Here is a 23,997-nt window from a genome sequence, read left to right on the forward strand (position 1 = left end):
GTTGAGGAACCCACAGAGATATTTACGAAGCATTAAAATATTTTGCTGTCAGCCCCCTCTCCACAAATTTATATTCTTAAGTGACTTCAGCATTAATGAACAAAGGTAAAATAAATGAACTTAGCATTCATCTTAAGATATCTGGAAATGAGTCACAAATTAAACTAAAAAGAACTAGGAGAATGGATGACTAATAAAAAAGCTGGAATTAATAGACAAAACTTGTAAATGCCATAGCAGCACAGTTGAAACTCAAAAGGAAAAGGATAATTTTTTTAAAGTTCAAATTAATCCAACAGGAAGCAGAAAAATTAAATAGGCACATTATTAAATAAGCGAATGAGATAATGAATAAATATTCATCATTGAAAAAACCATAGCAGAGAGGTTCATTGGTCCTAATTTAATTGTAAATATTTTAAAAACCAACTATTTCAATGTCACTTAAACTATTGTAGGCCATCCAAAAGGGAAAGTTCTTTAATTCTTTCTAATGTGACCAACCTAAATTTAATCTCCAGCCCTACAAAGAAGGCTACAAATAAAGAAATATATACACATTCTCCGTTTTGGATATGTAAGCTGATATTCTGAATAAAACATTACCAAATATAATCCAACAGTCTTTCAGTAAAGTAAAATTATAACCAAGTCTTCACCCACTCCTGTGTCCAGGAATTTTATTCACGGTATGTATTTCCCCGTCCCTTAATTTTGAGGTCAGTCATGTGATTTACTGTGGTGAGTAACAGAGGGGGAGATGTACTTTGCAGGTTTTCCCTCTCTCATGTCCCTCCGCTGAACCATGAGACTGGCCTGGCTAGCCTGTTTGCCCTGGCAGGAGGGTAAGAGCTACCTGGGGCCGTATGGCGCCAGCTACTGCCACCTGAAGCAAAAGAGCCAACAGTGACAGCTGGAGCAGTTGAACTGAGCCTGCATCGGATCAGTCAGATCCTAGCTAACCGGAAGAGACATGAACAATAACAAATGCTCACTGTTTTTTAAGCCACTGAGAGTTTGGCTGCTTTGTTGCAGAGAAACTACTAACCCACATATAGAATTAAGTTGGGAAATGCAAAGGAGGTCCTATATTAACAAATCTATCAACATAATTCATGACATCAATAAATTAAAGAGGGAAACCGTATGAATGATCCTATCAATAAAGGCTTAAAAGTCATTTGATAAATTTCAGCTGCATTCTTAATACAATTGTAAGTTAAATAGGATTAGAAGAAAATCTCTTAAAATAGTACAGACTGTTTACCAAAAACGGATGGCAGATATAATCCCAAATGGCAAAGCACTGACCTGTTCAAATAAAATTCAGAACTAGACAAGAATGACTCTTATCCCCTTATTATCCGACATTGCCTGGGAGGTTCTAGCTAATAAAAAAAGACCAAAAAAGAAATACTATAAACATCAGAAAAGATATCTGTTTTCTTGTTGGTTCATGTTATATTCGTACAGCTAAAATACCAGAACACTCTAGTAAAATCTTATTTAGAGAATTTGGTACCATGAAGGGATATAAAGTTACTATACAAAACAAAGTACCTTTCTAGTCAAACAGTAAACAAGAAGAAATAAAAATGGGAAAGCTTATATCCACAATGAAAAAAAAAACATAAAAAACGGAGCTGAATTTAACAAGAAAAACATCAGACCACTCTGAAGAAAACTGCAATACCATTGTGAAGGGCTTAAAACAGAACCTGGAATAAAGACTTCACATCATAAAATTTCAATTTTCCCAAAGTCCACATTATGGTTTTAGAACACTAATGTAAATGTTATTTTTCAGGGGAAAGTAGGGTATTTGTGTAATATCCTGTGTTTTGGATACCTATATGTGAAGAAAGAAAAAGAGAGAGAGACAGAGACAGAGAGAGAGAGAGAGAGAGAGAGAGAGAGAGAGAGAGAGAGAGAGAGAGAGAGAAACGTCCAGATATCAGTCACTGTGTACTGTGTGCTCTGCAGTCACTGTAATCACATCAAAACATGGTAGCGGTACAGTAATAACAGATAAAGTAATAAAACAAACAATGCAGAATTAAATCCCAGATATAATCGTTTAATGCATAACACAAGTGACATTTGATTTAAGTGAGGAAAAAGTGGATTATTAATGAAGAGTAAAGATGTAACTGGCTATTAATAACCTCGGTAACCTCAAAGTGGGGAGATCTTAATGAATTCTCAGAACCCAGAAGTTATAAAAGAAATTTCCTATTATAATACATTGTTTAAAATTTTTGACATAAGACAGAATAATTAAAATGAACCAGAAATTGAAACCCAAAAAGCACTGAGGGATAATATATAAGAAACTCTTTCACATTAACAAGGAAAAACAACTTATTCAAAAATAAGCAAAACATATGAAAGACTACATCACGACAAAGCAAATTCAAATAGCCAATATTTTTTAACAAAGATATTCAGGCTGCTAATAAGCAGAGAAATTTACACTGAAGTAGTAGGACAAACTGCTTTGCTCACAGGGGTGGCAAAATTTAAAAATAGCAGTAAGATCAATGTAGTGGGATAGCAGGAAAATCTGCACTGTCATGTGTTGTGGGTAGATTTGGGAATTTCTTACATGATTTTTAGAAAGCAATATGGCAACGTTTAATGAAATTGAAAGCAATACACATATAACTTTCAACCCAGCTATTCTGTTCTTGGGAATCTGCTCCAGAGTAATAAAAATAACAGTACATAAGGCTATATATTCAAAGGTGTTTATTGCTATATTGCTTTCTATTAGAAAAAGACAAAAAAATGAACATCTATTAAAAGTGGGATAGTTGGATAAAATTTTCTCCATCAATACCACAAAATGCTATGTAACCAATATAAAGAGGAAAATTGCTCTTAATTTTTGTGTTTGGTTGAATGAGACTAACAATGATAGTAGCAAATATTCATATATGCAATCTTAAGTCCTTTGTATGTTTTAACTAATTCAATCCTTAAAATAGGAGGTGGATAGCACTGTGATCCTCATTTTTTAGATGAAGAAATCAAAACCCAGAGTACCTGAAGTTGTACAGCTAGTGATAGGAGAGTCAGGTATAGAGAACCATAATTGACTTGATATAGATTTCTATAACAGACAGACCTGTGCATGTGCCCGTATGTACCTATTATATATGCTTAATATAATGACAATGGAAACAGAATATGAACAAAGCCAACAACATGAATTATATATCCTATAATTATATTTTATATTACATACACAAATTAAAAACAATTATGAAGCCACAGCATTTGAACAATGGACAGTTCCAGAGGAGACACAGTTGCTGCTGCAGGTGTGGCAAGGAAACAAAGCCTGCCCCAAGCATAGCCCAGCCAGATCCCCATCATCCAGTATCTCTTCTCGTCCTCTACTCCCCTTGGCACTGTGCTCATCCCTCCCGTATGGCACAACTACTGTATTTAGAAAAGCCAGGTGCTTCCCATCCTACTGAAGCCAAGAGACTCCCTGGAATCCAGGCATCACTATGCTCTGAGATTGCCCAGCCTCAGAAAGCTTCTAAAATCCCACTCTTGTTCACAAATCTTCCACTGGGACACAGTGACACAGAATGGAACTGTCTCAAATTCACATCTCGTAAGGAAAAGAACACAGCTTGGAACACGCTCTATCCTCCATTCCTTCTAACTTTATCACCCCAATGACACACTCTACACTGGTGACCAAGGAGTTGACAGAGACAGAGGCATGAATGTATGCTCTCACGAAGCTCAGGTTCTTGAAGGAAAGACATTTCTTTTATATCAAGTATTCAATGAGTGTTTGATGAGTCCAGGAAAGGATAACATATACACATAATTCTAACATGAGTAATGAACGCATGAGTGCTAAATTGTGTAACCACAAACAAATTGCCAAGGTGTTGGATGAGGGAAGGAAGAATGTTCCCAGAATCGCCCTTATACAGAGATGCAGCGTTTTTGAACATATGGTCAGTGTCAAATCCCTGAGATAATTAAAAACTCCAGGTCCTCTGAATCAGAGTTCCCAGAAGTGCAATCTAGGAAGTGATAATTTAAAGGAGTCCTCTGCATCATTCTTATGCACACTCTGAAGTTGACCATAAGAAATGAGATAGATTTGAGTATGCATAGAGGTAGGAAAAACACAAATTCACAGGCCTCTGCATGAGTGAAGTGTCCAGGCATGAAAGCAAAATGGAAGACAGAGGCCAGTTCAGTGAAGCTGGGGGTGGTGGAGAGGAGTAACAATGGAAGGGCCAGTTAGGACTAGAGCAGCTTGGAGAGCCCAGAGAGTGTTAAGTTAGTGTTTGCATTTTCCTTCTGAAATCAAAGGAAACTCTTTAAGATATTTGATCTTGACTTTCCCACTGCTTTCCAAACTGAGCCATACACCAGAATTACCAGTTGCTTGTTCAAAGTGCAGCCCGCTAAGGCTCCATTCCAGACATTCTGAAAGGGAATTCCCAGGGATATGCCACAGGCTCTCTCTCTCTCTCTCTCTCTCTCTCTCTCTCTCTCTCTCTCTCTCCTCCCCACCCCCATCCCTCTCAAATTTGGCAGTACTGAATACTGAACCCTGCTCTTTTCCACTGAGCTATATCTCCAGCCCCCTGTTTTATTTTGAGACAGTATCTCACTAAATCACTGAGTTGACCAGACTTAGCTTAGAATTGCAACCCTCCTGCCTCAACCTCCCAGAGTACTAGGATTATGGACATGTGCCACTGTACTCAGCCCAGAAATTACATTTTTAAATGATCATTTTGATTGATTCACAGGGAATCAAGCCTGGCATTAGTTCATGACATAAGAGTTTGGGGACCAGTGCTTCATAGATAAATGCATTCCTCAAAAGTTGTTTGTACAGAGTTTTTATTATGGGAGTCATTGTTTTCAAATTACTAGGTAAGTAAGTAAGTGTGCTATTTGGAGGCAAACTCTGGCAAATATCCTTGTTTCAAAAGAAATTGGTTTCTCTAGAGTGTTATGATAAAATGATGCCCAAGTTAAATACAAACCTGACAAATTTCAATAAATGTAGCCACACATTTCAGTGCATAGCATCAGTGATGTCATAGGGTTGCATTAAATACAACATGGGAAGATTTTTGCAACAAAATGAATACACCTTAAAGTGATACTGGAAAGGAGAAAACCCTTGTAGGATGTGATGCTGAGAGAATTTAATGCTACAGACTCGAAAGTGACTGTCTGCTAGCTGTGCATTTTGAGGCTAAAGTGGAAGTTGAGGCAACAATCTAGCTAGAGACAAGATAGTCACTCTTTATATAGCTCATGTTCCAGTAAAGACTGGGGACTAGAATTTTCAAGTGTTTTGTAGCTTTAAGATCTTTAAGCTTATGTTATTTGCATGACTGTATAGCTTGGAAATAGGTGAAAGGAAAAGATGCATGGAAGGGATGTAATATTCAAGCATCAGTCTATTTTATAAAGAATTCCCCAGACCCGGATGATTCTGAGTCAGAAGGTTGTTTCCTCTAGCTATACGATATTTTAAGATTGTCATTTTCATCTGAAGAAACCGTATCTTTTACTGAAGCCTATTTTCACTTCCATGAGAGCACCTTGGTTTGGCAGGCTTGGATGTTGGCACGGTAGTTTGATTAACACAATGCTCAAAATTCAACTTGGAGCAAAGAACTTCCTGTCGTTTAACCTCCCAATAGCCAAACCTGCAGCATTGCTTTCCGAAGGCTCCTAACCTCACCCCAGAACTCGCCAGCTTCCCTTCACTTCCAGTGCCTCCTCTAAGGTTCATGATGTTAGCAAGGCAGAAATTAGAAATGAGTCTGGACACTGGTTTTGCAGTAAGGCAATGTAATTTAAGCAAGTCTTTTGAGCCCCTGGGCTGGAGTCCCTCTTTCTTAGACACTGAACTACAGAAGTCCCTTTCTAGGCAGCCGTCTAATACTCTCTACCTCTACTCAGCAAAAAAGACAAATACAAACAATTACTGCCCTGAACCAAATTCACATTCACACAGTAATGGGACGGGAAAGACAAGGCACTTAGCTTGAATAAAGCAAACTTAGGCAGAGATGTTAAGAGAGAGTTAAACTTAACATTAGAATTCTTTTTTTTTTTTTCTCTTGACTAATTTCTTGGCTTTAGGGTGGAAAGGCACAAGGAAAGATTATCAATTCTCATAGTATTGTGATTTGATCAGTGTACTGGGAGCGTGGAGTTATATTTTTATTTGTAGACTCTGCCCTGCCCTACCCTGACACATCTCCCTGCCCTAGGCCAAAGAAACTTGGCTTGGATTACCCAAAAGGATCCCTATTCCCATAGCATTTCCCCCAGTGAGTTTAGTTTCACCTACCTTAGAAGTGGCGATGCAGTGGGCCAGGAGGTACGGAACAAGAAAGATCCCACCATGGACCAAAAACTTAAAGGGCCCTGTTGTTATTAGTCCCAATGGTCACTCACTCCTGGGGGTAGGAAGCTCCTTGGTCATATCATCACTGTACGATTCTGAAGTTTGCAATGGTCTGCATCTGAGCCCAAACAGCCCCAATTCCCTAAGCCCCTCCTGGTTCCAAGGGCTCCAGGCAAGTAAAGCAAATAGTCCAGAGTGACCGTGGACCCTGTTCAGTTCATATCAGACTGTTGCGAGGAGTGGTAAGTCACAGGGTCTAAATTGCAGCTATTTTTAGTGAAACCAAATTCTTTCCCCAAGTTCTCTTGCTTCCAACTTGTTCTAAGTGTAGGAGACCAGCTGTGGTCAGATCATCTTACTGGACCAAGGCTCTGTCAAGGCGAAGAGACCAATCCAGGGAGGTGAAGCAGAGAACTTGTGACTCTTGGTGCCTTGGCCCACTCTCACCGTCTCTGGCACCTCCAGAGCAGGAGGATCCTTTTGGAAAGGAAAGTATTATTGCCTGGGGTAATGGGCATTCCCCTCCATTCTGGCAGAAACTTGATAGGTTGATGACATGAGGAGAAAAAAATTGAGAAATTGGCAATCATTCCCCTCTCTTTCCCAATTGCTACACACAAACACACACACACAAACACACACACACACACACACACACACACACACACACACACATGCATGCACACACGTACATGCATATCACATTTTGCAGACCAAACCTAGATCTTAGCCAGACTTGCTAGAAGGGTATAGAGGACAATGTCATCATCCATGGGCCAAGCCAGGGATAAAAGTATGGGGAGGATTTGTGTCTCGTCACTTTGCAGCTGTCATTCATTGTTCTGAGGAGTGGTTTTGATGGAGAGGAAAATTCAGGGAGGATTTTTTTTTTTTTTGGCTTCAGACCTTGACCAGAGGTGTTAATTCGGAAAAAGACAGCTCTCTGGGCCCATGAGAGTGCTAATTGCTTTCTCCAAATTCATCTAGGTAAGTGTTTTACAAACTGTAGACTAGACGTCACTAGATAGTAATGAAATCTATTTAGTGTTGTCATCAGCATTTTTAAAATGAAAAGAAATGGATAGAATAGAATGGAATTGGGTAGAATACAGTGCTTTGCTCACAGTAAGGTGAATCATATGAAACTTTCGTTTCTTCTATGTATATATGGACTCAACCACCGATATAATGTATATCTTAATTTTGGTCACAAAATTTCATGCTTTTGGCAAACACTGATCTGGATGATATAGTGGAGAAGAGCATAAAGATAATTCCTGGGGTCACCCTCAGTTTTATAAATGCTACAATTACTGTAACCACTAGTTTTGGGAAGTTCTTTATGCATCGGGAACTGTCCTAAGTATTTCATGATCACCACTTTAATTCATCTTTATCACAATCTCCTGTGGTAGGCTTATCTTAGTTTTACAAGAGAAGCAGCTGAGGCTCAGTATCAAGCTCAAATAGCTACTAGTAAGGGGAAGGGCTGGCATAGGAACTCAGGTCTCTGTCAAAATTTGTATGGTTAACAACTCAAGACGACTTCTCTCTTCAACGGATCAAGGTAGGCTTAAATTCATTAGTAAAATGGATACGGGTATCTTGGCCCATCTTATATAAAATAAGATGAAAATGTTTAGAAAACAATTTCAGATTCCCAGAAACTTCCACTAATGTCTTATTAAATACAGAATTTAACTTTGAATCGGTTGTCTATTTGACTCACAACCTCACGCCCCAAAACGCAGCCTCAAGACACTGTAAGGGACAGCTGAAAGATCAGCCGGAGGTAAGCGACTTCAAGGGACCATCTTTCCATGGCCTTATCCCTCTGGTTGCTTCCATTCTATTCCACACAGAAATCTTGTCCCAGGGCGCATTTGGTTTTTATCTTTTTATAGTTTGAGCTAAATCAGTTCAAGCACTTTTGAGTTGATGAGGGAAAAATCATACTTATTCCACTTCCAAAATAACCTCCTCTTTTGGGTATACAGAAAGCTCAGAAAAGGCTGAAACTTTCAAACTTCCCACTTCACATATGGGGACTTCTAGGTCCTGATTACTTTTAAATTTACATTTAAGAATCCTAGTGATTTGCTCTTTTTGTAAACTCCCATGTTCTGTTATTTTTATAATTCCCATGACACACAGCCTGTGTGAATGCCTAGTATGTCATAGACAAGAGATACTTATCTCAACAAATGCCACCATGTGGAAAAAGTATAGTGCATGTGTTGGGGGACTAAAGAGGAGGGGAAGTGATGAATGTGGCTCCCTGCAGAAGCCCAGCAGCAGTACATGTTAGGTAAAAGATGCTCAAAAGGAAAGGCCCCCTTTTGTTTCCTGGTCATTTACACAGGGCAGAACAATGCCATGTGGCTTCAGAATGGAATTCCCTCCAGACTGGGGAAGACTGAAATTTGACCTAACTTCCCTGTACCAACTCCTGGCCACTCATCAGAGCCTCTCTGATCTCTGTTTGGAATGAAAATTAACTGACTCATAAACACGTGCAACATTTCCAGGCAAAGCACACACTGTTAGCAGCGTACTGACCATGGTGTCCTGTGGTGCTGGGGCCGTGGGAGCTGTCAATGGTCCAGCTCCAATCTCAGGTCCCCATCATTGGATTCAGCAGCTTCCTGGCTTGGGCTTCACTCTTAGGAACAGACCTTTACTCCCACCTGTGGCCACATCCTTCCGATACTTTTCAAAACAGGAACAGTTGTCTCAGTCCTTACATTCTCTGGCTATTCTATTTTTGCCAGCCTGGAATAGGATATTGCAGGCCTCTTCTGGCAAGAGTTGGGCTGACAGGTCTAAAGGGAACCTAGGACTCTGGGGCACAGGGCTGCCCTGCCCAGAGCACATACCTGGTCCTGCCAGTTCTAGCCATCACCCTCATGAAAGCAGACTGGCAAGAACAAAAAAAGGGGTTCCACTTCTCAACCTTACCAATCTGCCTGAAGCTTCTAGGAACAAAGGACATTTAATAATAGAATTCTTCCTTGGGTATTTATAGCAGCATTTGCTTGAAGTTTTTTGGGGCTTTATTTTTAAAATCTCAGCCTTTGCCACAACCTCCTGAAGAAATGGAGCAGAAGGCAGTCCCAGAAGCTCCACTTGTGGCCCAGGAGATTGAGGGATCAGTGAAGAAAGACTTTTTCAAAGATGGACTAAAAGAAAAGGCAGCTGAGACATTCACAGTCCATTTGTACTCTCCATGGATGAGGTTATGGTACTTTATTTACATCTTTGTTTTCCCAGCAGGAATTTTGGAATCTTCTAGCCAGTGCATTAAGCATCAGAGCTTCTGAGATGGTCAGATGATATCTTGTGTCTCCAAAAACTAAGTTTCAAGCAAGTAAAAGAGCAAAAGAGAACTTTCTGATTGAAAGATTTGAGAGATTTATCAACTGGATGTAATTTATGGAGCCTATTGGAACCCCAAATCAAACAAACCAAATGGAAGAACACATAGATGAGACAACAGAGACAATTTGATAAAAATGGATATTTAATTGTTAAACAATTACTAATATCTTAATTAATTATAATTATTATTTCATCTGTAATACAATTACTGGGTTAAAACTATCTTAGCATTTAGAAATATACATCAAAGCATTCAGAGATGAAATGGTGTGGAGACTGAGATTGGAAGTAGTAAGTAAGAGATTTAGATGCAACAAGAATGTCCTTGAGTTGATGGTTGCTGTGGCTCGTTAAGAAATGCAAGGTATCATTTCTTACACTAGGGAAACTATTCAGTATTTATACATGTGCGTTTGATTTATTTCACTTATGAGTATGGTCTCAAGCTGCGTCCCTTTATTTATAAATATCTCAATGTGATCATTCTTTATAGCTGAGTAGTATACATAAAAGTATGTGGTAATCATGATTCCCAATCATATTGGTTTGAAGCCATATAATGTTTTCACTCATTAATTGGAATGGTTTCAATCTGGGTTGTCCAATTTTATTGTCTGTGATAGTACCAATAGCTATTTTGAAGAAAACAAGACATCATAATAGCTAGTGCTGATTTAATATTATCTTGTTTTGAAGTCCCATCAAACTGTTGTCTGTCTGTTTCCATTGGTTTTAACATGTTCTATCTTATTAAACTTTACTATATGCGATAGTCTAAACAAAATTCTTTATAGGCAAAGAGACAATATAGAAACCATTGTTTGTTTTCTGTTAGCTAGTTCTAAATACCCTGTAATACTTTCATTCTCCTGAATGGCTTCACACTGTCTTGATATGTTTGATGCTATAGTATATGAACTTATACTCAAATATTTCAAGGAAAGAGACACTATGGTGACTACTATTATGTCAGGTTATCTGGTAGTGAAACACAATGATGCTTAAATTATTCAGTTCTGATCTGTGTTGTTCTGTTGCTATGTTCTCTTTTATCTCAATCTCCCTGTTTTTAAAAAAATAATTTATTTTTTATTTTTTAATTAAGGGAAGACCAGATTAAAAAATAGCGGGATATATTATAGTAACTTTTTTGTTTTCCTATTAACCTGACTTGAACCCCTGTATTGCTCTCCCCATCTTGTTCTGACTGATTTTACTCTACTATGTTTTGTTTGACAGTATCAAGTTTGAGGGTATGGGCAACTACTGTGAAGACAATAAGATTTACTATGATGCCCATTATGGTTTGACTATTATCTTCTTTTGAAGTCCTGTAAGGTCTCCAATATAGGTTTTATTGGTCTTGTTCTGTACTGTTTTGTTCAATTTTATTCTACCTGATGATCTAGGCAAATCTTTTTAAGATAGCAAGAGGCATAATGGTAACCATTGTTGATCACCTGGCATTCTGTTTTTGCCTCATGTACTACGTCCCTCCTTCTGTTCTGACTCTGTGTTGCTTTGTCACACTTGGTTTTGTTGTTGTTTTCTCTTCAAAAAAAGTAATAAGAACTACGGGAGTAATAAAACTCCAAAAGTGTAATTGTTATTGTAAAAAAGAGAGGAAAAGAAAGTGATCTAAAGGATATAACTGCATGTATATTTAAGTGTGTAGGATAGAAAACCATATTACTGAGTTTTTGTTGGATCATTGAACAGAAGTGTCTGCAATCTTATTGTATGAATGTCCACTTTCTATGCTTTAATTTTGTAATATGGACAACTGTTTCTAAGATGACAATATGTAATCTATTAACTAGTGATTTCTTAACTGTATATTTTTTTCTTGAAATTCTGTATTACTTGTACCTTTTTACTGCTTTGTTTTGTTTTGTCTTTAAAAAAAGAAAAGAAATGCAAGGTAGTTCAGTGTATTTTTGTCTTTAGTTTTGGATATGCTTAAAAGTTTCTACAATAGAGAAATCAATTAAAATAGAAGAAGTCATGGTACTTGTCTTCAAGGACAACCAGAATTCACTTTCCCTGGAGAGCTTTACCGACAGCTTTTTGTGATGGGCTCAAGCTCTCCTGAGCTACAACAGTCAAGATCAAGGAACACGAGGCCAGAGTATATGGCGGTGCATTTGGAAAAAGGGTGACTGGAGCACTCGCAGCGGAGGGCGGGAGCAGCCCTCACTGGTGTGCATCCTGATGGCCCTGCTCTCACCGTCAGAGTTCACCGGGTGATGTTTGAGCCAGAAGGGCCTTGACAGGGAGAAATTGAGTCTGAGAGATTGGAAGTGGCCTTACAATGCTGTGTAGCAAACAAGTGACAAAACCAGCTGCCTAAAACTCAAGACTTTTGGCTCTCATAGCAGGATTGCATTGTTCAAACACTTACAGGATGTTTCCTGTGAGCCAGGAACCATGCTACGCACAGTGACATAGTCCATCCAGTCTCCACATGGACAGAGATATTCACCTCCTTTCTTCCACATTACTGCCCTTAGTCCAATCGCTCTTAAAGTAAGCGTGCGAATTGAGTTGGATTTAATTAGGGTTGCGATCCTGAAGAAAATCTTTCCTTTTCTTCATTTGGAAGGTGTTGTGGGAACCCATTGTGCCCTTTCTTCCCACCTCCTAAAGAATTCTTCTGTTGAAATTCTAACCTACAGGATGACATGATGCTACCATATTTGGAAACAGAATCTTTGCAGATGTAATCAATTAAGATGAAGAGATAAGATTTTATCTAACATGGCATTTTTATAAAAAGGGGAAATTAGAACCCTGACCCAGGCAGTGCAAGGAAATATAAGTAAGAAAGGGCCAACTACAAACCAGAGATGGAGGCTGAGAATGGAGCCTCCCCTCACAGTCCCCCGTAAGGAACCAAGCTTGCTGGCCATCACCTTGATGTTGGACTTAACTTGACTTCGGTCAGTGAGACTGAAGTCTAGTGGCACACTAACTTTCTGCCATATATCCACCTGATTTGTGGTACTTTGTCATGGAAACCCCAGAAAACTAGCCCAGCATGTCTGAGTAGGCAGGCAGGGGTGGGAGGAAACAGTTGAAGGAGAGTTGATGGAGAAAGGATTCATTCCACAAACATATGTTGTGCACCTTTGATCTGCCCTGCATTGTGCAAAGCCTCATGCAGGCTATAAAGCTGGCCTTTTGTTCCCAGTGCTATGATAAGTGATAGTCAGATATGACACATTCACTCCCAACTGTAATGTAGGGTGGGACTACTGAGAAATGGCAGAAATACTGCTAAAGTGCCGGTGGAGTGCTCATCATGAGAAGCATCTCTTTCTGCTAGGAGAAGGAGAACTTTTGAGAAGACTAAAAGTGCATCAGTTTACCTGTCTTAAAAATCAGGTAACATTGGAATACTCGGTAAGCAAAGGAAACCCCCAGTGGGAGAAGCAGCATAAGCACAGGCATGGCAGTGACATAATGAGGCACTTCTCATGGGAACAGTGAGCTTTACATCAGAGTCTAAAGTGGCCGACAAGGATCCTGAGGACAAAAAGCCCAATGGTGTACAAGACACTGGTCAAAAGGCAGTTGTGGCAGTTTAGAGTTGAAAGACAGTGGTGACTTAAAGCAGGATATAGATAGGTAGAAGGTTTCAGGAAGAGAAAGTGGCTCAGAATGGACCGAGTGATTCTTTCCCCAAAGGTCAGGGCTATAGTGAACAGACACTTAAAAGTCACTTGGTTAGTAGATTAGTAAGTTGTAGATGAGCCAGTGTCCCTTCTCTGTGCCAAGCCAACAACACTTGGGCCTAGCCAGGCCTGCAGACTCAGCGGTGCACTAAACTGTGGTCACCACCCTTGTGAAATGGGAGGTGGGGGGATGGGGCCAGTTATGTATATTCATTTCATTCAACTCTGAGAAGAAGCAGAGCAGGAGGAGGAGGAATAAGAGGAGGAGCAGGGAGATCATCTCAGTGTGAGTGAAACAAAGCTTCTAAAATGAAATTACGCATACACTGAAAGTAAAGAAAGCTGGTGGTGGAAGGGTAGGGGTTAGGAGAGATGCTTCTCAGGTGAAAGAAAGGCTCCAAATTGGGGAAAAGTACTTGGAAATCCAGCTCAGTGTAGTTGGAGCAGATGGAGCTAGAGCGGGCTCAGCCTGCCATGGAAGAGATCACACATAGTTGATAGTTGAATGAGTCAGGATAAGGAGTGAGGACTTCAGCCTGAAAGCAGTGGGAAACTTAGTGTTCTAAGCCTGAGGTTGACATGCTCAGATTTGCATTTTTGAAATATCTCACTGGCAACATGGTGAAAACTTGACTGATAGAGATAAGAATAGAAGCAGGGGCCCAACTGGCTGACTTGACAGAGAATCAGGAAAAAGCCAACAGTGGCCTGGAATAGGGAGACAGACTGAAGATGAAGAGAAGGAGACAGCTTTCACATGAATTCAGGAAACAGAACAAACAGAATTGGGTGCCTATTTGGAAACAGGCAGGAAGGAATAGGGAGACACACGCATGATTCCTACAGCATTTGGTCACAGAAACACAATGCTGGGGCTCGCTCTTAGGGGCTGAAATGAAGACAGGAAATGAAATAGTTAATACGTAGGCAGGCTGAGGTCAGAGAAGTATTCAGAAAGTCACTCAGCAAGTGACAACCTGGGTTCTTTGGGGAACATGTCTTTTTTGTCCATCTTTGTCTCTCCTGTCTCCCTAGCACCTAGCAGGGCACAGAAAAACGACGCATCAAAACGTTAGTGAAAGATAAAATGGTCTTCTTTGTTGTAATTAAGCACAGGAAACAACAGCTCCTTCCTAAAGCACTCTACACACTGAAGTTCCTATCCAAAGCTATCTACATACTTTCCCTTATTGCTGTTAGTTTTTGTATATAGAAAGCATTTCAAAGTGCCAAGTATAGTAAATGGTGTGGTCTGGTCTTCCAGAAACCATATAATCTTTAGTTCAAAATAATTTAATCAAGGAAAGTGCCTTCAATAGCACAGAGATTGTCATCTGGGAAAATGAAATTTGCAAGGGAAGCAATAGACCTTCACTCTAGAAGCCTGGGATCAGCAATAGAATTGGCAAGGCTGGAGGTGGGGAAGCCAAGTTAGGTGGGTATGGTAAAAGAGGAAGGCAGATATTTTGGTGAGAAAAATCTTTAGAGGCAGAGACATAGGCAAAATGCCTAGAAAAGACTAGCCCAGCTTTGGAGCTGATCTGTCCTTCGGGACAGTTTCTGCTCATGCTGAAGGTAAACTCAGAAAGAGGCCAGTAGATTTGTAACTTGAAGGGAAATGGGGAAAAAGTACAGAGGAGCTTCTTTGAGTGTATTAGTTAATTCTTTTGGTTGCTAATGACAGAAATCAACTTAAACAGGCATCCTCTGTCAGTATGTTGCTCTGTCAGGCTGGTTTTAGGTTTGATAAACTAAGAAATCCAAGTCTATTGTAAATAAATCTCTTTTCCAATAATTACAGCCAAAGTTCCAGAATTGAGTGTCATTGGACTGGTTTGAGTCACATGTCAAATCCCAAAATGTTCTGGCTTGCATCTTGATGTCCACCTAAAGCCTCATGCACTCATAGGTAGGACTTCTCAGAGGTGGCTGGATCTAGGCTGTATGGATGTGTATTAAAGGTGTGTAATAACTACCTGATTGGTTAGCCTCATTCTGGGTATAGCTAATGGGAAGGATGTCTTTTTTTCCTTGGAGCCCACTGAATATGGATTGAAATGTTTACAAACTGTGAGCCAAATTAAACCTTTCCTCCTTTAACTTTTGAGTACAGAATATATTTATTGTTCCAGCAGCAAGGCAGTAAGTGGGACACAAACCATCACTGTGGTCAAGGCAGGAACTTGTCAGTAGTCCAAGCTAGGCTACATGTGTACCTTGGAGGGCTAGATGGGGGTCACTTTACCCAAATCAAGCAGGCTGAGGATAGGGATCACATGGTTCCTCACTGAAGAATGACTGCCATCAGATGATATTGACCTGAAAGCTGGGTAGGCAGAGACAAAACAAGTCCACTACACTGGAGGACAGACTAGAAAACAACACACCTGAAAGCCACAAAGGGGTAGGAGCCAAGGCAAGAGACAAGGAAGCAGCACTATACTTGAATGGGGAAGGAGTGGTGGTGGTTAAAAGGGGGTATCTTGAAGCTATTGAAATGACTGACAAGGATTTTTCCTTGTGCTTTTGGCACCAACAGAAATTTTCACAGGAATGATAAGAAAAATGCTACTTTGCAGGTTTAGCAAAAATACAAGTGCCTCTAGCTAATCATATCTGGCAGACACGCAACCACAGGTGGCAGGGGCTAAACAAGTGTTCTCATAGGCTGTTTGCTTGGGTTCTACTATTGTATCATGCTGCTCAAATGTCCTTCATAATTTTTAGCTACTAATGAAGCTAATATAATTCATACTACAAAGCAGAGGTCCTGGCCTGGACAGGACTCGATCACCAACACCAGCCATAGTCTGGCTCACCTGATTGTAAAGGGAGTCAGAGAAACAATGTGAACAAGAAAGTGTAAAACTATCTATCAGTTTATTTGGCTCACTGTAGTTGAGCTCCTGTTTTTTAAACCTGTAAAATGCAGAAAATAATAATGTCTGTAAATTAAAGATTACCATAATAATGTTAAGGCAAGATGCTATCTGGCTTTAGATCCTCAAAAAGGGTAGCTTCAGTTGGGTGTGGTGGTACACTCCTGTAATCTAGTCACTCAGGTGGAGGTGAAGAAGGAGAATCACTTACGAGTTCGAGACCAGCCTGGGCTATGAGGTGAGTTAAAGGCCAGCCTGAAAAATAAAATTAAAAATAAAGTAGAAAAATGGTGGCTCCTCATCTGCTCCACCCCTACCCCCATAAAAGTCCCAAAGTGACATGGAAATCAGCCATGCCTTTTCCAAAAAGCTGCACCATAGACTGAAATTCTGAGACTAGAAGCAAAACTTCCTGTCCCTCTGCCTCTCCTCATTCTTTGGAGTTCTTTAAAACTGCCTGATGGATTGTTTCCTCTAACTTTGTAAACAACAAAGCAGTCATAGTTTGTGCTCATTCTGATCATCTTGTGCTACCAGGAATTTGAGAGATTCACAGTTGTGACAGTTAAGATGGATTATCAACTCCACTGACTTGAGATCTTCCCAAGCAATTAGTAAAGTACATTCTGGGTGTGTCATGGTGGTTTATGGAGGATTGATCTAGGGATCTGCAGCTGGTCTCTTACTCTTTCTTTTATGGCACTGTTTTCCTCTTATCTCCCTACTTTACAGATAAGACTGAGGCCTTAAAGAAAGAAGAGTTGGTGCAATGTCACATAATACCTTGGGAACAGAGTCAGGTGTAGACAGACATCAGGACTGAAAACATTGCTCTTTGTATGGCTACACAACTCACAACTGCTTGAAAATCTTTTTTGTTGTTTTTTTTTTGTTGTTTTTACCAAATATTATATATATATATATATATATATATATATATATATATTAGTGAATCCAAATTCTTTCAGTATACTTCTACAAAAAGAGCTTTTCAGATATGAGACAAAGGGTTTAAATGAGTACAGCTCAAAGAAAATAATTGTCCTTCTGTTCATTCAATCAGTGGTGGTTACTATAATAGAAATTTAGGGGGAACTAGGCCCCTGGGCCTGAGCCACATCTTCAGAGCAGATCTCAAAAGTAAGCTTTAGGTGTACATCAATGGATGACAAAAATGACAGCCAATGCCCAGTGCTCACTATGTACCAGGTCTTTTTTTGTTTTGTTTTGTTTGTTATTTTATTTAAAATGAAAAAAGAGAAAAAACAAAACAAAACAAAGTGGTGTAAGGTTACAAGTAATACAGAACTACATAAAAATAAAAGAAATCACCAGTTAATAGATTACACATTATCATCTTAGAGACAGTGGTTCAGGTCACAATATCAAAGCATACAAAGTGGACCTTCAAACAACGAGACTGCAAACAGTTGCATTCAATGATTCAACCAAAAACATTAATATGGTCTTCTATTTAACACCCCTAAACACACTTGCATTTATATCCTTTAGAGCACTTTTTTCCTTTCTTTTTTACAACAAAATTTACACATTTTGGGTTTTATTACTCCGTAGTTCTTATTACTTTGTTTGGAAGAGAATAAAGTCAAATATGGCAAAACAAAGCTGTCAGTCAAATCCAAGGATACATCATAGCACATGGTGTAAAAACAGAGTACAAGGTTATCAACAATGGTTACCATAATGCCTCTTGTTTCCTTAAAAAGAATTGTCTATCTCATTAGGTATTATAAAGTTGAACAAAACAGTAGAGAACAAACCAATAAAACCTAAACCTTGTAAACACTACAGGACTTCCAAAGAAGATAATAGTCAAACCAGAATGGGCATCATAGTGAATCTTACTGACTTCAAAGTAGTTGCCTATACCCTCAAACTTGATACTGTCATACAGAACGGAACAGAGTCTAATCAGTCAAAACAAGATAGTGGGAGTTTTTTAGGTAACAATAACTCATTTCATCTAAACAAGGTTATACTAAAGTGATATTTCAAGTGTATTTTAAAATTTTATATATGTTTCTCTCAGACAGCAGGCCTTGTGGTTCACACTACTGTTGCAGACATGGTGAGGACACAGTACCTGAGCTTGACTTGTTCAAAGTTTGATAGGAGAGGAATAAGAAATTAAGAGATGGTTGACTAGTGTCTTAGAGGCAAGGAAAAGGGAATAACTTGATTGTTTTGGAAAAAAAGTCTTGAGAACAGTTTTCCTCATTTCCCAATTTGTCTTGGTTATTTTTCTCATTGCTAAAACAAAACACCCAACATTCAGAAGTTAAAGGAGGAAAAGTTTATGATAGCTCACAGTTTATAGAGCTTTTAGTCCACAACTGACTGGTTCCAATGTAGGCTGACCTGCCAGAAGGATACCACAAGGGAAAAACTGTCCATGGCAGGCAGAAGTCAGCAAAAGCAGCAAACAGAAAGCAACCAGCCCAGCCCACTTTCTATCCCGTATATTCTACCAAGGCTGCACACCCTTAGGGAAGCTAGCACTCACATACAGCATGGGCTTTCCCATCATCCGTTCCCAGAACTGTGCTAAACCAATCAGCGGACTAATTTCGTAATCATATATTTTTAATCTCAGCATCATGTACTTAATCTCACCTTCCCACACTCTAGATTCAGCCACCTCTGAAAAGCCCCATCTGTGACAGTATGAGGCTTTGGAGGTCAGGCTATGACTAGTCACAAGTCACAATAGTGGTTTCTCAATGGACACTAGGACAACAGAAGTAGGAGACCCGAGAAGCAATTCCTTCACTTCTGAAGCCATAATACCTTTGGAAATACTGAGAAAAAAAATTGTATCTCTCTAAATAAATGTGCACATGTACTTTGGTAAACATTTTGCCTTTCTAGAAGCGAGTTTAAAATCAAACTTTATCACTCACTAATTGTGAGACATTTTTACCTAATTGGCAAAATGGGAATAACAGTACCACTTATCTTCCTTCTAGGGTAGTTGTGATGATCAAATGCAAATTGCATATTAAGCGCAGCAGACACCTGGCAATCAATAAGTCAAAGTTTTTTCCTAAGTGAAATTTAATTTTTAAAAGCAATGAAATGGCAATGTAGCCAAGAGGGTACACTGAACTTTTCATGTTTCATATGGAGTCTATTTTTTCTGCCTCCTCTAGCACACTGGTTAGTCTGTCTGGCCTCATTTCCCAGTGACTTTTTGTGGCTAAGCCCTTGGATTACTTGGAGCCCCATAGGGTACCCAAAGAGATCTGGTCCCTGTTCAGGGCCAGAAGCACTTCTTCCCCTTGGGGAAGTAGTCCTCTTCCCTGAAAAACTTCAACACCTGTACTTGTAAGATACTTATCCATATGCCAATCCTTAACTCTAACAGAGCAATGGCAGTGGCTTGGAGATGCCCCGTCAGACTTTGAGGAAAATACTAACTCTCCCCACCTATTTTTAGAATACTTCAAGGGTCTATATTAGCTTCCAAAACTGCCATAACAAAGTATCTCAAGCTAATTGGTACCCTCAGCGATGCAACTCTCAGCTTTTGGTGATTGCTGGTAGCCCTTGGCATTCATTGCCTCACTGATGTGACGTTCCAATCTCTGAAGCCATCGTTACATCCCCTTCTCCATGCCCCTCCCTGTCAGATCACCCTCTATTTTTTTTAATAAGGACCCTTATCATGGGATTTAGGGCATATCCAGATAATCCAGGATGATTTCATCTGGAGATCCTTAATTATATCTGCAAAGAGGGAATTTTTAAATAAGGTCACGTTCACAGGTTCTGGGGATTAGAACATGGATGTGTCTTTTAGGGCCCCACTGGTCAGAAATTAAACTTCATTTCTCTAATACTTAATTTGGATCTGAGGCTTCTTAGTTTCACTGAAAAAAGAAAACTCAACCTTACTAAGTCAAAGTCAATTTCCATTTGTGGGTTTTTCAGTGTCTTTTAAGTAAATGCTTAGAAAAGCCAAGATATTTCTTCACTCCTTTCCTCTTTCCTTGTTCATTCTGAGGGATTTACAAAGGGTCTGGATATCTGTAACCTACTGCCTGCCTTTAATCAGTATGAGTGCTAAGCTGGCATCTTCTGCCCATGTAATTCATCCTGTCTGTTTTTTGTTATGTTTCGGCCTCCACTGCTGATGGGCTAGTTCCCCTTTACACTTTATTCTCCTGGACCCTGAAAAAGGTTTTGTTTCCTTTTCTCTGACTGGAAAGCCTCCCCCAAGCCCACTGGCCCGCTTCTTAGCACCATTCAGAGGCACTGGTGCCAAGAGGTTGTGTCTTGTGTGTCTTTCTATTCATTCCATGCCACCATTGGTGTTGGAAAGATATTGTGGAGTAGAAATCGTCTCTCTTGGCCCCAGAAGATCTTGTGATCCAGGGATACCTCTAGACTCAGAAAGTAAAAATAAATAAAAAATAACCAGAGTATCTATGTGGGAAAAGAGCACACGAGTATCCTGTTATGGGTTGAGAACTGGTGGTCAACTTAACGCCAGCTGGATTACATCAGCATGCACTGAAAGAAGATGCTCCACCTGAGGAAAGTTGCCAGGATAAATAGGTGGAGCAGAAGGGAGGTGTTGAGGGTTCTCCTACGAGTTGCTGTCTGAGCTGTTGGTTCTCCTCGAGAAGCTTTGGTCCTCACATCGAGCATTGCTTCCTGGCTCCCGAGGGGAAGACACGTGCTGCTTGGTCTCCAGGATGAACTTGTCATGCTGCTTCCTGGCATGTACCCGACTGTGCTTGTTGTCGGAGGAGCTTGGGGCCTCTGTGTCCCTGAGGACGGCTCTGGTGCCTTTCAGGATAGCCCTGCTCTTTGTTGTGAGTGTGACTTCTCGGCTCCAGTGTAGAACCCTCATCCCACCAGCACAGCTCCTTCCCCCTGCTGGCATAGACTTTCTGGTTTCCACCACTGACCCTTGGGTCTTCCCGGCACGGATCCATAAAAGAGACTGGTGTGAGTCCTTCCTGTGGGCTCTGGACCTCCAGTTGGATTCATGGGAGGCATTGTCATGAGCTCTGGGTTTTTATCTGGACTCATGTGGGACTTGCTGTGGGGTTTAGGCTCTTGACTAAATAGTCTATGTCTTTGGTGTTGTGGATAGATTTCCTGCATTCTCCTGTGTTAACTTCCAGTGACCATTATAAAAATATTACAAACTCCATGTCCTGATCCTAGTTGTTCTCTGTGTACAACCCCTGACTACAACATAGCCTTTTTAGTAGCTGACTCTACTGTGAGCAAAAGGAGTATGGGCCATACCCTGAAGAGCTGAGCATCAGAGTCATCACACACAGATCCAGGGTCGAACTTCTAGCCACCTGATGTTTATGGAGAGTTTGACCTTCCAGAATCTATAGTAGGAGAAAGAAATTGCTTGCAAGTTAGCAGATTTGGGAATCTGACCAACTCTATGTAACATCCAGAAGCCCACTGAGCTTTCTTTTTGCCCTCTCAGTTACAGTTATCTCTTTTATTATCCCCATTCTTTAATACTTGTGCATTAATGCAGATTAGTTATGTTCACATTTCAGGGAAAGTGTTTCCCTGTAAGATAGAAGTCGATGTAAGGTAATCTTTATTCTCTCAGGAGGCTTGATTATTGATTTCTTCAAAGAATCTCATTACCAAATGTTTTAACAGTTACTTTTAACAGTTTAACAGACCACTTAATGTGATCTTTTCCCTTAGTTTAGAACTATGGACCTATTTAAAATAATGATGTATTTCATTTTAGGTCAACAAACAAAGCTTTGAAATCAAACACATATATACCTTAGTAGAAAGATAGTTTTATTTGATATGAGAATCAATGCTGGACACCTATAGCAAAAACTGAAAAAAGTTTATGGGCAAAATTATTCTGAGAGCAATTTGGCTATATGCACGAAATAGTCTTTTTAAAACAATGGAATACCATTCAGCCACAAAAGATAAACTTGTGGCATTTAATAGCTAAATGGATGGACCCTGAGATCATATTTTTAAGTGAAATAAATTGAACACACATGTTTAAACATCATATTGGCTCCCTCGTGTGAGAAATGTATTGTGAAATGGGAACAAATGGTTCAAAAGGAAAGGGGAACTAGAGAGGAGGGAGAGGAAAAGGAAGGGAAAGAAAAGATGAGAAAAGGAGGATAAAATGGAAACAAAACATTGTAAATAAGGAGGAGAAGTGGAGTTGAAGGGAGGGGAAGGTATTGGGAAAAAAAAGGGGAAACAAGATATATCAGGTACAAGTATAAATTCCCTATGATGAATGGCAACATTAAGTTCATCTAGATTATACTGGTAAACAATAGAAATGCGCTTATGTATATTCTGCATTTTAACAGCATTTCTAGGAATGTATGGTATGCTATAGTTAAAGAGGCATGTGCTTCTATTTAAGATGTAGAAAGATGCAAAAGACTGTTACACCCACTGTAACAATGAGACAATGGAAACAATGGAAAATCTATAAGAGCATTACATGAGCGTATCAAAAATCTAAAAACACAAGTCACAAAGTAAAATGAGTTCTGAAATGACCAAAGCCTGAAAGGAGAGATATACATGACTTGTTTCATCTTTGGAAACAGAAGAGAATATGTGGGCTACAATAGAAGGCTAAGTGTGGGTTAACATATCAGGACACAATAGCTAAGAACCACAGACATAAGGAGAGCACACACTCACCTCGGAGACCTCCACTGGGTATTTACTAGAAACACAAGGAAAATTAGAGGGTAAGGGAAGAACACCCAGATGGCATTGTTAGGCAGGAAGTGAATAACTGCTGTTGGGGACCGGCACAAAGTCCAACCCGGTTTCCTGCAGCTCTCCCATCTCTGAACAAAAGCTTTATGTCAATGGGGAAAGGACAACATTATTTTATTGTTGCTATCATTGTTTCTAGCCACCAGGAAAAGAATATTGCTCGGGAACAGAGATTGAAGCAAAAACTCTGTGTTCTGGAGAGATAGGCAGGACTCTATCTCAGGTTCAGGATTCTACAATGTATATCAAGCAAAAGACAGACATCACCTAAGAGGGCAAAGGAAATACTACACAACATCAACTACAAAACAAGGCAGAGTTTGGGTGTCATGGGAAGAGGAGGTTTGAACACTGAGCAGGCTCTACACTTGACTCCCAGGTACACAGGACTTGCCTAAGAGGCAGGCTGAATCAGGGAACACACACCCACACACAAAAACCCTTCTATCCCACACCGTGAGCCTTGTATCACGCGATAAGCAATCGTAGTTTAGTGAGTATGTGTGGAAAGGAATATCACTAGCACAGATACATAAGGACCAGTGCAAGCTGAAGGGGGTGATGGAAATATAAAAAAATCATTGGCACCCTGGTCTCCTTCAAAGCACAAGGTAAGAGCAGCCAATATTTGCAAGAATTAGAAGAACACTTCATACTTGAGGTGAAAAGCAACAATCCAACTCAAACTTCATTCAACTCCTGACTAAACTGACTCAATGACTAACAGTAATGGCCTGGCAGAAGAGGGACAGTCATTGCCAGGCTACATACTATTTTCTCTGTTTTTAATATTGTCTAGCCATGGTTCCTAGCATTCAATAAAGTATTACAAGAAATACTAGTGTTCCTGTAATAACGAACCTACTGAGAAATA

General features: G+C 39.8%; 1 protein-coding gene and 1 pseudogene across 1 annotated transcript in view; one reads left to right on the forward strand and one right to left on the reverse strand.

The window, feature by feature from the left end:
• Positions 1 to 6,610, reverse strand: part of Fgf13 (fibroblast growth factor 13) — a 501,298-nt gene extending 494,688 nt beyond the window's left edge. Inside the window, exon 1 of the mRNA XM_013146953.3 lies at positions 6,356 to 6,610. The gene's annotated coding sequence lies outside the window, so the exon portion shown is untranslated. The remainder of the gene's footprint in view (positions 1 to 6,355) is intronic.
• The window catches only part of LOC100715666 (ubiquitin carboxyl-terminal hydrolase 44-like), a 32,256-nt pseudogene continuing 14,627 nt past the window's right edge, over positions 6,369 to 23,997 (forward strand).

The sequence above is a fragment of the Cavia porcellus genome, unplaced genomic scaffold, assembly GCF_034190915.1.
Source record: "Cavia porcellus strain 051 isolate PalLab524CR breed Dunkin Hartley unplaced genomic scaffold, mCavPor4.1 scaffold_3, whole genome shotgun sequence".
NCBI classification, from domain to species: Eukaryota; Metazoa; Chordata; class Mammalia; order Rodentia; family Caviidae; genus Cavia; species Cavia porcellus.